The following is a 12,382-nucleotide window of genomic DNA, read 5'->3' as shown; positions in this document are numbered from 1 at the left end:
AGATCAAGCTTGGTCACGAAGGTTGCTGATCCGACACGGTCGACCAAGTCATCCATGCGTGGGAGTGGGAAAGAGTCTGGTTTTGTAACAGCATTTACTTTTCGGAAGTCATTACAGAAACGGGAGGTTTGATCGGGTTTTGGGACGAGAAGTGATGGTGAGCTCCAAGAGCTATTACTGGGAAGAGCAAAACCATGGTCAAGAAGATACTGGACTTCTTGCTGCATTATGGCACGCTTAGTGGGATTTACTCTGTATGCATGTTGCTTTATGGGCTTGTGATCACCCACATCAATATCGTGACTTAGTACATGCGTTTGAGTGGGGATATCACCAAACAGAGTTGGGTAATTTTTAATGAGCTCACGGACATCAGATTTGGCGGGATCAGACAGATGTGCTAAATAGACATCCAAGTCAGCCAAGATTTCAGAGTTCCTAAGACGCGCACCAGAAACAGAGCTGTGCCTGTCATCCAACCCATCATCGCAGGGACTATATAAGGGTTGAGAGACGGACACTGACACAATAGGTGACACAGCAGGTGACAGACTAGAGCGAAGTGAGGAGGTAAGTGACGGAAGTGACGGACAAGGTAAGCGACACATGCTGTAACTGACGTCAGACGCCGGAGATTTTGGCGGAAAATTTAAGCGAATGGTAGTTTAGAACTGAACAAAGTTTCTTTAAGCTTTAGCATTACCAAATATAATAATCAATTGTCACATAACTAACAACATCTGTCCTATCATCCCTAACACCCTGGAGGACAACGGGGAGAGTTTAGACGCTCTCCAAGATTACATCGACCGCTGTTTCCAAGATTTAGTCATGAAGAAGGCCCAGAGTGCATCTTCCCCGGCCAAAATTGAGACACCGTCATCGAAGAGATGTCGCCCGGCAGACTCCCCCGGCACAACATCACCTGCCGGCAAAGACATTGCAGACATCCTGGAGTCAATCGACCAACGATTGTCCAGTTTCGATGCGAGGCTGTCCCTGGTGGAGATTTTACACCAGGAATTTAAATCTCTGCGAGAATCCCTGGAGTTCAGCCAGCAGCAAGTGGAAACGCTTGCCGCTGAAAATGCCACGCTACGGGAGTCGGTCAAATCTCTCACCGATAATGTGACCCAGCTAAACACTGAAAATAAAAAAATAAAAGAGTCAGTTATCGATCTACAAGCCCGTAGCATGCGTGACAACCTTGTATTTTCCGGTATTCCAGAATCTGCCGGAGAGGATGCAGAGGCAACGGTGAAAAGCTTCATTAAAATCCACCTGAAGCTGCCGGAGGACACCGTAAAGAACATTGCCTTCGATAGAGTGCATCGCTTGGGGGCCGTGAGGACGCCGGCCGGGAGACCACGTCCTATTGTGGCCAAATTTGGCCACTTCAAACAAAAGGAACAGGTGAAAAGCCGCGGGAGGGAATTAAAAGGAACGGACTTCAGCGTGAACGACCAGTTCCCCAAAGAGATCCTGGAACGACGCAGGGTCCTGTTCCCAATCCGACGCAGCTTCATCCAGAAGGGCTCCCGCGCTGTCATCGCTGTGGACCGGCTGTACGTGGACGGACAGCTCCACCGCGACCCCGACATCACTCCGTGGCTGTATTAACTTCACACCAGATAAGAATCCGCTACACCCTTTCCCTATCCACGCACACTAACTTGCATTAACTTAACATTAACATCTGTCTAACTTACCAGTATCAAATCGGCTCATCTTAATTTCATAGCAGAATTAACACCGTCACTCTCCGTCAACGGTATGATTGGAATGTTTCCGGGTTTGTTTGTTTGTTTTTTTGTTTTTTTGCTATTGTTTTTCTCTCCTTCTCGTTTTTTTTTCTCTCTTTTTCCCCCTCCTGTTTTTATGCTGCTCACCCTTGTACTTGGTTTCTTTCTTTATTTCTTTCACTGCTTCGATCACCTGCTTCCAGACTCATCCACAAACTTTATTTCGACACATATGCACAGCACGATCACACACAATCATGCGCTCAACGGCAGCACATTTACATCAGACAGACAGCGCACACAGTATAGGATACACACACTTAAGTCAAGCGTACTACTCATATTAGTAAATATGCACACACATAATCAGACTCAGGGAGCATCTCGCCACGCATTTTTTCTCTCTCTCCCTCTCTTTATTTATGAACTGGTGATGTATTCTCTCCACCTGTCTAAGCCACACACACAGCATACACCCCTAGTTATACAAATATATCTATGGGTGAACTAAGATTCGTTACATGGAATGTAAATGGAGCTGGCTCCAGAGAAAAGAGGTTAAAAATATTTAACCAACTCAAAAAACTACAGGCAGATGTTGTCCTTTTACAAGAGACCCACAGACCTCTTAAAGGTTCGAATGAACTTAAAACACCTGAGTTTCCTAATGTGTTCTCAGCTTGTTATAATTCTAGACAAAGGGGAGTAGCAATTTTAATACATAAAAATATTAATTTCACAGTACTCGATACAGTTATAGATCCAGAGGGCAGATTCTTAATCATTAAACTATCTATATGTGATAAAAAGCTATGTATTGTAAGTGTATATGGTCCAAATGTTGATGATCCCTCATTCTTTCACAGTTTTTTCAGTGCACTCTCTGAACACTTAGATGGCACACTTGTTCTTGGAGGCGACCTCAACCTTGGACTAAATGAAGAAATGGATAGGCTCAATACAGCAGGAACTCAGCGTAATTGGCAGTCCACAAATATAATCAAACAGTATATGAGCGACTTTGGTCTTTGCGATGCATGGCGCTCCCTCCACCCCAACAGTAAGGAATATTCTTTCTTCTCACATGTTCATCACTCCTACTCTCGTCTGGATTATTTTTTGGTCAGCAGCTCACTGCTGAGTGACATTTCAGACACTGAGATTCATCCTATAGCTGTCAGCGATCATGCTCCTGTATCTTTAACACTAATGCACAAGAATAATACTACGCCAAGTAAAAACTGGAGATTTAATACTTCACTGCTTAAAGATGAAGACTTTATTAAATATTTTAAAAAAGAGTGGACTTCATATTTAGACTTTAATGACACTCCCGGAACATCAGCTTCTGTTCTATGGGAAGCAGGGAAAGCTGTGATGAGAGGTAAAATAATTTCTTTCTCATCACATAAAAAGAAAGAAGAAAACAAAAATATTCAGGAATTAGAAAAAACCATCAAATCCCTAGAAGAAGCCTACGCGTCCCACCAAGATCAGGAAACATTGAACAAAATACGCAAAACAAAACTAGAATTAAATGAGATAATTGATAAAAAAACAAAATTCTTAGTACAAAGACTACGCTTACAAAATTATGAACATAGTAATAAATCCGGTCAATTTCTAGCAAACCAGCTAAAAATAAATAAAGAAAAAACAACTATATGTGCTGTTCAAGATTCATCTGGGAACACAGTATATGACCCGAAACAAATAAACAACATTTTCAGGGATTTCTATAAAACGTTGTATTCACCACAAATAAACCCATCTAAAAAGGAAATTGATCAGTTTTTAGACAACATAACTCTCCCAAAATTATTAGACACTCAAGCAATGGCACTAGATTCGCCACTGACACCAGGTGAACTCCAGGAAGCCCTGATAAGTATGCCCAATAATAAGGCTCCAGGCCCAGATGGCTTTCCTGCAGAATTCTACAAAGAATTCTGGACGATTCTAGCACCAGTTTTATACAGAACGTTGTTGGAAATCAAAGAAAATGGCAGACTTCCATCAAATATGAATTCTGCAAACATTAATCTCTTACTAAAACCAGGCAAAGACCCTGTATATCCCTCAAGCTATCGTCCAATATCCCTTATAAATGTAGACCTCAAAATAATCTGCAAAGCTCTCTCAAAGAGATTAGAGAAAATAACCCCCTCTTAATTCATCCTGACCAAACTGGTTTCATAAAAGGTAGGCACTCATCAACAAATACACGTAGATTACTTAATTTGATAGACTACTCATACAGTAAAAACCTTGAAACTACAATATTTTCTTTAGATGCAGAAAAAGCGTTTGACAGAGTTAACTGGAAATTTCTATTTGCAACTTTACACAAATTTGGTTTTGGATCTTCTTTCATCAATTGGTTAAAAATATTATATAATTCCCCAACAGCTTGTGTGAGAACAAATGACCAGACATCCTCCAGCTTCTGTCTCCTGAGGGGCACCAGGCAGGGATGCCCACTCTCCCCTTCACTGTTTGCAATTTTTATCGAACCACTAGCAGCAGCAATTAGACAGAATTCAGTAATTAAGGGCATAAAATGCAAGAATGTAGAACATAAAATCAGCCTTTATGCGGATGATGTGTTACTCTTTCTCCAAAATTCACAAACCAATATCTCTGGGGTGATTGAACTGATAAACTCTTTTGCAAGAATATCAGATTACTCAATTAACTGGTCAAAATCTACAGTCCTTCCGATTAATTGCTCCTTCCATAATTCCTCTTCTACTCCACTGCAATCGGGAAATATAAAATATTTAGGTATTAATGTATCTCCCAAGCTTGCAGATCTAACTAAATTAAACCATATCCCACTTTTAAAGAAGGTAGAAGGTGATCTGGCTAGGTGGAAATGTCTACCCATATCACTCATGGGAAGGGTTGCCGCTATAAAAATGATGGTATTACCAAAAATAAATTATTTATTCTCAATGATCCCAACTAAACCGCCGCAAGATTGGTTCAGATCTCTAGATTCATATATGTCCAAATTCCTTTGGAAAAATAAGCCCCCACGTATAAGCTTAAAAACACTACAAAAGACCAAGGATAAAGGAGGATTAGAACTACCTAACTTTCAGCACTACTTCTTAGCCAACAGGCTTCAGTTTATCTCAGGATGGCAAAAACATACCCTCTTAGATGAACCTTGGCTAGATGTAGAACAAGCACTTTGCAATAATCTAGAGATTTCAGATCTACCATTTATCAGCTCAAACATCCAACGACATGAATGCTTCAAAAGCATCAACATCAGCTCTTCTCTGACAGCGTGGTGGGAGTTTCTGAAGTTGACAGAGTCTTCATTAATCCCATGCAAACGTACACCTATCTGGAACAACCCTGACATATTACAAAACAATAATATGATAAACTTTTCAGATTGGAGTAGTAAAGGAATCAAATACTTAGAACATATACTAGAAGGAACAGAATTTATTTCATTTGACAGACTAGTTACACAATATGGGATCAACAAGAAAAGATTTTTAGAATATCAACGAATTAAATCCATAATAAAAAGAGATTTAAACCGGGTCAAGTTGAACTACAAACGCCACCAAGTGTGGTTCAATTTCTTACTCTTAAAACCCCCAAATTACTATCCAAAATATACAGAATGCTTTCTAAAACAGATGAATCAATATCACTTCCTATTGCAAAATGGGAAGCGGATTTATCAGTTAACTTTGACCAAAACTTCTGGTCTCAGATTTGCTTAAAAACCTTTCATCTAATTAGAAATCCCAGTCTTCAATTAATTCAATACAAAATACTACATAGAGTGCACTATACAGGCCATCGGATGTTCAAGATGGGCTTTACGTCTACCAACAACTGCTCACACTGCCAAACCAATTCACCGGACAATTATATCCACGCTCTTTGGTTCTGTCCACCAGTTCAGAAGTTTTGGCGCGAGATATGTGAAGACTTATCAAAGTGTCTGAAATGTAACATTCCAACTTCCCCTTTAGTATGTTTGTTGGGCAGCTTAGATAATGTCACTCCGGAAAAGAATATAGCCCATATGGTTTTCACTGCCCTATGCATAGCCAAGAAAACAGTCCTCATGAACTGGAAAAATAAAAATAATCTTAATTCTAACCAATATAGAAATTATTTATTAGATTACATTAGTCTTGATACAGCCTCTGCCACCACATCAGATCAATTGCTCTGGGCTCCTTTGATCAGCTCCATCACCTAGTGGGGGTGGGGGTCTTAGTTTGGTCCCACCTTCACTGTTGTGATTGGTGTGGGGGTAGGGACAGGCTTAGGGCATCAGGGGTTCCCCGGGAGCATCTTCCTTGGGGGGCTCAACCCGGGATAACGGTCATGGCCAATTAGGGGCTCTGTTGGCTCTTAGGTGACGGTTTCCTCGTGGCTGCGTGCAGCAGGGCTAGGGGAGGGTCTGTGCTGACGGACGTGGGTTACTGACCTGGTAGCCTGGCTGCCCCTGGGTGGGTCCGGGATGGGCGTGAGGTTCTGGGGGCACTCCGTCTCTGGGCTGGGGCCCTGGCCAAGCCTCAGGGGCTTGGGTCCTGGTTGGTGTGTTGCCGGGGTTGTGGCGGGTGGGTGTATGGGGGCCCAGTCCTGGCGCAGGGTGCCGCCTGTGCATCGAACCACCTGGGGGGCTCTTCAACTGGTGGGGGAGGTTGTCAAATCCTGCAGGAGATTTCCTCTCTTCAGGAACTCTCTCTGCAGGAGGGGAGATACAGGAGAGGTGGAGGAAGATCTCAGCCTGGGCGTCTATTGTCTTGTGTAGTCTGGAAGATGAGTGGATGATGGGGTGGGTGCAGTTTTCTCTGTGGTGGGGTCGGGTGGACTGTCCCGGGCTCTGTGGGGCTGGGCGGCGTTGCTGCACTGGGCCCCGGTCCGGATGGGCCTGGGCCCCCCTTTCCCTGGCGGGTTGCAGAGTATGGGGGTGCCTACTGGGGTCAGCGGGGGAGCTGGCCCCAGGGAGGGGTCACTTGCCCCTCCCTTCCTTCCCTCCCCATCTCCAGCTGCCTCCCTCTTCCCGCTCCACCACAATCACCCACACATGCAGGGCCTTGGGGTAGGGGTGTGTCACCAGGGTGCAGAGGAGACATCCCCCCCCTCTGTCCCCTTCTGGCTGCCTCTGCCTCAATTTTATCCCACAACTTAGACATTCACATTACTCACACTCTCATTACACATACATATAGGATCTTGGGGGTGGGCACGCTACACGGATTCCAAATTACCATCAGGGTGTACACCTCACCCCTGGCGTCGTTGCCCACCTCTCAATTTTAAATACACGTAGACATTGAGGGCTAGCAGGAGGGGCTATACGCTTACCTGCTGCTCTGGCAGGTAGCTCCATGCCCTCCTGGGTTTTAAATGCACCTTAGAACACACATACATCAACACTACATAAGAGCGGGTGGAGGGAGGTTTGGAGTCTTCCTACACCCCCGTTCTCTGCGGCCTGCTGGAGCGGGGGGGGCTAGGAGGAGGAGTTGGCCGTCCGACTGGGGTCTGGAATGTGGGGCCTCCCTGCTGCTGCGGAGTCGGGGCAGTCTGCTTCTCCCCACCGCAGGGAAAAGGGTAACATCACCTGGGTCTGGGCGCAGTTTCCTCCTCCAGGGGCAAGGGTACCTAGACCCGGGGCTTAGAGTACGCTTGGGGAGTGTGATTGTGTGTACAGCGTCTCTTTATGTCCGTCTCCACGTTGGGTGAGTGTTGAGTAATTGTATATGAGAGCATGAGGGTGGGAATAGATGTTTGTATCTGTGTGTGCCTGTTTGTCTGTGTCTATATGTCAGGTTGGGTATCAGACGCCACCTCTCTGGGGACATCTCAGGCCCTCCAAGGTTTGGAGGCCCATCTCCCCCCACCACTTCCCTGCCGGTGGCAGACGCCCTCAGACATCGGTGCGTTGGTGGTTCTTTGTGTCCGGGGGTGGGCGCCCAGGTACCCACCGGCTCACTCCTTGGCGGCTGCTTATCGGGGCCTGGAGCCTGGGGCTCGCTCGGGCCACTTCGGGATGGGGTGCCCTCGGCCTCTCAGCCCGGGGCTCGGTCACTCAGGCACAGCTGGCTGCCGGCGGAGCTCACGGGCACGTCACTGCAACCCCCCCGGCTTCTGCTCCGCGGCTGCTGAGTGACCCCTCATCTGGGACTCTCCTCAGCTCTTTCTGGGATAGTGGCGCGGCTGCCCCTCTGTTGGTCTTCCTTGGTCTCTTGTGTTCTGGGGGCCTCTGGATGTCTGGAGTTTTGATCTCCTCCATACCTGCTTCATGCCCTGGAGGACGGGGCAGTGGCCCCCCACACCCTCTAGCAGATCATTACATGAAGGAACCTTTTAAAAACAAGCGCGTTCATGCTCACAGGTGCACACACGGGTGATCACACACACAAACTACACCCTTTTTGGCTCCTACCTCAAAGCACACTGTGCGCTGTCGATCTTACGTGCTGCACAATAATGTTTAATATTTAGTATTTACTGTCATATTCCCATATATCATTGTGATGTTGTTTATTACTCTCGTTTTCTTCTGCTTGCTTTCTTTTTTTCTTTCTCAACAGGTGATCCAGGTGGTCAATATGTATTTTTTGTCTGCTTATTCTGTTGGTTTTTGGTTTTTGCCCTTCTCCCCCGTCCCTCTTCTCAGCTGTTTTTCTTTCCCTCTTTCTTTCTCCCCTTTCTTTCCACCAGTCAAGTCTGTCCCGTATTCAGCAAGTGAAAATAAAATAAACAATAAAAGGTGAATCAAATGGACCATTACGGCAAGGCTGGGATGGTCCATTTGGTAAAGTAAATCCGTTGGGCATCTTTCTTCGCCTTTAGACAATAATTCTGATGGCAAAAGAACCAAACGGGACAGGTTAAAAAAAAAAGAAAAAAAAAAGACAGACTAGAGCGTTCACGATCAATGTACTCCTTCAGCATGTTGATGTGACAGACGCGACTTTTCTTCTTACGATCAGGGGTTAACACAACATAATCGGTTTCACTTAGTTTGCGCTCAATGACATACGGACCGGAAAACTTTGCCTGCAGGGGAGAACCAACGACAGGCAAGAAAACCAACACGCGATCACCTGACTGGAACATCCGTGCTACAGACTTTCTATCAAAATGGGTTTTCATTCTGACCTGAGCCTTTGCTAGCGCGTCACGAGCAAAATTGCAGGCATTATGCAGCCTCTCTTTAAACAAACTAACATAGTCCAGAATGTTTTCTTTCGGACGATGCCTATCTGAGAGAAATTTCTCTTTCGAAAGACGTAGCGGACCGCGCACCGTGTGGCCAAAAACTAAATCAGCTGGACTGAACCCCAAAGACTCCTGGCATGTCTCTCTGACGGCGAACAACAGTAGTGGCAACCCCTCATCCCACTCACGGCTTGACTCAGTGCAAAATTTGCGAAGCATGTTTTTCAGAGTTTGGTGGAACCTTTCTAATGCACCCTGACTCTCCGGGTGATACGCGCTAGAAGTGTGATGGGTGACACCAAGCTCTGTCATGACCTGGGCAAAGATTTTAGACATAAAATTTGTGCCCTGATCTGTTTGGATGCGTTTAGGCAGTCCAAAGGTAGAAAAGAACTTAACAAGTGCTTTCACAATCCCACGTGTTTTTAATGAGCGCAACGGAATGGTCTCAGGATAACGGGTGGCAGTACACATCATGGTGAGGAGGTATTGGTTTCTGGACTTTGTTTTTGGAAGAGGACCAACACAGTCAACAATGACATGCTCAAATGGTTCCCCAACGACTGGGATGGGTTTTAACGGAGCTGCCGGAATCACCTGATTTGGTTTACCGGCAAGCTGACATGTATGGCACGAGCGGCAGAATTTTGCTACATCAGATTTGAGACCAGGCCAGAAGAAGTAACGGAGGACACGGTTGTATGTTTTTGTGATTCCCAAGTGACCGGACATGATGTGGTCATGTGCTAAACTTAGGACCTGGGAACGGAATGACTGTGGAACAACAATTTGCTGCACTCCCTCATGTGTGCAGCCAGAACTGGGTGTCCAGTAGCGCATCAGCACCCCATCCTCAATGAGGTAAGACGCAGATTTCCCACACTTAGGCTCTGTCACAGAAGCCCAACAAGATGACAAGCTCTCATCATTTTTCTGGGCTTCTATAAGTTTGTTTTTTTCTACTGGGAGTGTCAGAGCTTTCTCATCAGGCTGAAGCTCTACTGACACAGGGGTACTTTCACAGTTGGGTGGCAAGCTTGTTGGATCTGAATCACTTAGGAAAGAGTCGCTAAGATCCACAAACTCTCCATACTTGCGTGCCTGTGCACGCGTCACAGCACACACAGGAAACAAAGAATCACAGTTTGCTGCGGTGACATCAGAGGCACTTGTGTCTGCTATTGGTGTTTCGACTACCTCGGGCAAAGGAAAAACTTTGCATCCAGCTAAATCATTCCCGAGAATGATGTCAATGCCCTCAACTGGCAACTGAGGTCGCACCCCAAGTTTAACTTCCCCTGATACGAACTGTGACGACAGCTGCACAGAGTGCAATGGCACACGCATAACCCCCATTTCAACTCCCCATGCTAACACGTCGGCGCCACAATACGATTGGGCTGAAAAAGGTAAAACACCCGCACAAATGAGTGACTGTTTTGCCCCAGTGTCACGCAGAATGTTAACAGCAACCTTCTTCTCTTCTCCCACCAAAGAAGCAAAACCTTTTGACACGAACGGTTTGAACTCGTCATCTATCCTGTCCTTTTCAGTTTTAAGTACAGTCACCCCTTCTAAAGCACAAGGACTGGTTTGCAGAAAGCTGATTGGGGAAGGAGATTTAGTCTTCCTGGACTGTTCCTTTCTCCTAAGAACGGGACAGGCAGCAATGAGGTGTCCTTGCTCATGGCAATAGTAGCACTCTCTATTTTCAGTGGTTGCGGATGTGATACTGCGGGTGTTCTTTGGTGACCAGATTTTTGGACTGACTGAGTTTGGTGGGCTGTGACCAGGAGATGAAAACACACTTTTGTGTGTCAACGCAAACTCATCGGCCTGTACAGCAGCAGCGGCAAGAGTTGTAACCTTTTGTTCATTTAAGTAGGTTGCTACTTTCTCTGGGAGTTGACTTTTGAACTCCTCCAACAACACCAGCTCACGCAAATCATCCAAGGTTTTTACCTTGGTAGCGTAACACCACCTATCAAACAGAGTTTTCTTTTCCCTGGCAAACTCTACATAAGTCTGGCTGGCAGTTTTTCTAAGACGTCTAAATTTTTGCCTGTAAGCTTCTGGCACAAGCTCGTATGCACGCAGGACAGCAGCTTTCACAATGTCATAGTCCAAACTGTCCTCAAGTGAAAGAGCTGTGCATACCTCTTGAGCTTTCCCCACCAATTTGCATTGAAGTAAAAGAGACCATACATTCTTTGGCCAGTGTAGTGCCCCTGCAATGCGCTCAAACACTGTGAAATAAGAGTCTACCTCAGTTTCTCTAAATGCAGGGACTAATTTGATGTGCCTACTTACATCAAAGCTGTCTTCTGGCTTAGGGGATGGTGACTGCGGAGCTGACCGAGGTGTAGGAGGACTGGCAGATACAGAGGCTCCCCTCTCTATCTCCAGAGCCCTCACCCTTAAGTGCATGGCATCCACCTCCAACTGCTGCTTCTTTAACTCCACCTCCTTTATGCGCAGCGTTAACTGCAGCTCTTCCGCAGAAGGGCCAGGTTGAGGAGGGAGATTTTTCAGTGGGGCAGGAATACCAGCAACAGACCCAGCTCAACACCCTCTGCAGGACCTGGCTCACCAAACAACCCCCTTTCATGCAGTTTAATACACAGGAGCTCTTTAAGCTCCTTTTTCTTTGCATTCAATGGCACTGTCACATCAAAGAAATTGGCAATAAGAATGAGGTCATCCTTTTTACATCTGTCCACCTTTTCTTCAGTTGGGCCTAAAGTGAAATCCTCCAATTTAAATTCCATACTAACACACACACACCCTCCCACACAAGAAAAAACTGCCAACCAGAAAAGTAGAGCCAACCAAGAACACAGGTAACCCACCCGTGACAACAGCAACGAAAACGAACAAAGCACAAAACAGCCCACACTCCAAGCCAACCCGACGAAAAAAAAAGATGGACGAGCCCCCAATTATGTTACACCCCAGCCCAGGGAAACCCGGCGTGCAACATAAGGAAAATAAAAATAAGGAGAAATGCCCCCCACACTCCCTGCTCTCAAGGAAGACGAACCAAAAAGACAACTGCCACGGATTTCACAACAGCCAGTCAGTTTATTAAGGCCCAAAAGGTAGCGGGCGTCAGGGTGAGCATGGCCAAAACAACAAACCAAAAAACTCTAGAAATGAAATGCAGCTGGCTTACCTTCACCGAAAACCCCAAAAGAAAATTACAGGTGTCTTACCTGCCTCCCTAACCAAAAACAGGAGAAAAGGTTCCCAAAGAAAAAATGGCTTCTCACCCCTACAGCTACCGAGTAAAATTAAATATTGACAACTATTTACATCTATATATAACACTATTTACAACACGGAAAAAGCTTCCAGAATACAAATTCACACGCAGCCACATGCACAGTTCGTTGGGAACAGGAAGTAGGCGGGGGCGTGTCAGTTGAGAA

This window comes from Oreochromis niloticus, linkage group LG5, assembly GCF_001858045.2.
Source record: "Oreochromis niloticus isolate F11D_XX linkage group LG5, O_niloticus_UMD_NMBU, whole genome shotgun sequence".
Lineage (NCBI taxonomy): Eukaryota > Metazoa > Chordata > Actinopteri > Cichliformes > Cichlidae > Oreochromis > Oreochromis niloticus.
This window is presented reverse-complemented; position numbering follows the sequence as displayed.